Here is a 2,277-nt window from a genome sequence, read left to right as displayed (position 1 = left end):
AAGAAAGTGCACAAGATGGTTCCGAACCCAAAGTTCTTGGTCTGTCCCCTCCTGATAGAAGTGAGTTGTTCCTTCATGTTGGCAAGGAGAGGAGTACACCAGTCAAACACAGTAGTGAGACAGTCCACTGCTACGCTCATGTTTACCCGTGATGCCTGATGTAGTGAGGATGATTCGTTCACTCGAGCTATGGTGAACAAGATTATCCTGAGTGACAAACTCTCCACATGTGGGATAGAGATCTGGCTCCCGACCTTCCGATGACCCGGGCAGTAAAGCTATACATAGTCATCTACACTGAGGCTATTCCGTGTCCTGCCCTGGGAATGTACTACCTCTCCCCTTCGGGAAAGGCCCATGATAAAATATATGTCTTCCACTTCTACCCTAAGTGGCATCTGATCAATCAAAAATGCTTCCTCATCGACATCCCAATAATCAATGAGTCTCTCGAGCAGACGCGTGTTTGCTTTCATATTTGGCAATTTGAAGAATTTTAACAACCCGCATCCCCATAGGGCATCTAATGCCTCATCATTGTTCATAACTTCATTATCCATGGCTGAGTGCTCTCTTTCACGCCATGTGATAGTCATCCTGGAAGAAAAAATCATTTTCATCCGTTAGTTTTGTTTATAAAATTAGTTCGTTGCGCACACGCTGGTTCATATATACACAGTCGCGTGTAGGGCCGTCGTATACGTGAGTTCAATATTGCCAACCCGCGTGTACGCCGCGAAAGAATTTTTTGCAAAAATCCAACGGTAAAACATCAAATAAAATTCCTAAAAACTATCACAATTAATTGCAAGACAGGTTTGAGGCTTACCTAGAAGTTTTCGGCAAGTTTGAACGGTTGAATTGATCACAGGGAAGTTTGCTCCTTTTGCTCCACAATTTTTGCTCTCCAAGTCTAACGGTGAAAATGGTAAGTCAAAAATGCCTTTTATAAGTTTTGAAAATGCAAAATTTTTTCAAAATTTTATTTTGTTTGGCCTCATGTCACTTTTAACTTGGGAGCTTGGAATGCCGAGTTTGGTTTGTTTTCAGGACATTTTGGACATTTTTCGACAGTTCGAGACGGTTCCATGACCGCTGACCCATCATGGTAGGTATCGTGTTTTCACTGGCATATAGGTTAGGGACACCATTTTTTCGTTGCATTATGCATACTAGCCTCCATCTGACCGATCCATCTGCCGTAGGGTCCACCCCATCGTGTTATGGTTAGTAAGCCATTTTCACTCGCCGATTCTTTAAATCATGACACGATGGTAGAGCCATTCCTTTACATGGGCTTCGTAGTTAGCACCTCACTGACATTTGTTGCCCATGCTGCTTCATTTTGAGTAGGCTCGGGAGTCCTCTGTAGTACCGCCATGACTTATGCGTTGAAGACTCATTCCTCTTTGCTTCTTCGCTTCGTTCTGGCCTTATACCCTAGAGGCTCCTATGTGTGTCGAGTTGTACTTCTGCATTGCATGTTGACCATTTGCACCTTTTGGCCTAGAGCCGGCTTCACTTGGACTCGTGTTTAAGCCAACTTTTGACCTTGACGTCTGCAAAATCAACCTTGCATACCTTTGACTTCTGCGACTTGACACACCTTGACCCGTGGAAGGAACATACCTTTGAGTGTCATTGACCAGTTTTCACCTCCCTGCATTGAGCATAGGAACGTTCCTTTCCCAGGAACTAGATCATCTGTTTCACCGACACTCGTTCTTTCCACTGTACCATAGCATTCTTTTATTCTTTTTCCGGCTTATCAGAAAAAGACAAAAAAATTAAATATTCCAAAAAAGAGCGGGAACAGGGACATTATTTCCATTTATTGTTGGCAGCTAGAGTCAGTCGTGTCGCCCTTGAACAAAGCACTCAAAACAAAGTCTCCTCCGCATGGGTGGGATTTAGTTTGACTTTAGGTACGCCATAACCTTGTTATCGAGTCATTTCTCCCCCGATTGGTTATCTCTTCCAATCATATGGAGGGTTTGTTCGTGCCTCCTGCATGACGAACTTATACAGATTCATTATATGCTGCCACATAGTCACATTGAGTCATGCTTTTGTTCAAGGGAAGTTAGCCTGAGTCGGCCTTTCTGCGGTGTCTCTTGACTCATTTTTCAGTCGGCCATCCCTGGTTGTCAGTGTCATGTCTATCATCACATCCGTTATATTGGTCCTTTACTCGTGCCGGTTTGAGAAGGTCCCCATTGACTTCTTGCTGGCGAGTCTTGTCCTTATCGATGATGACACCTTGCTCTGAGGACAGGC

Source organism: Pinus tabuliformis, chromosome 2_2, assembly GCF_031772625.1.
Source record: "Pinus tabuliformis cultivar Carrire ecotype Pingquan chromosome 2_2, CPIR1, whole genome shotgun sequence".
Classification (NCBI taxonomy): domain Eukaryota; kingdom Viridiplantae; phylum Streptophyta; class Pinopsida; order Pinales; family Pinaceae; genus Pinus; species Pinus tabuliformis.
This window is presented reverse-complemented; position numbering follows the sequence as displayed.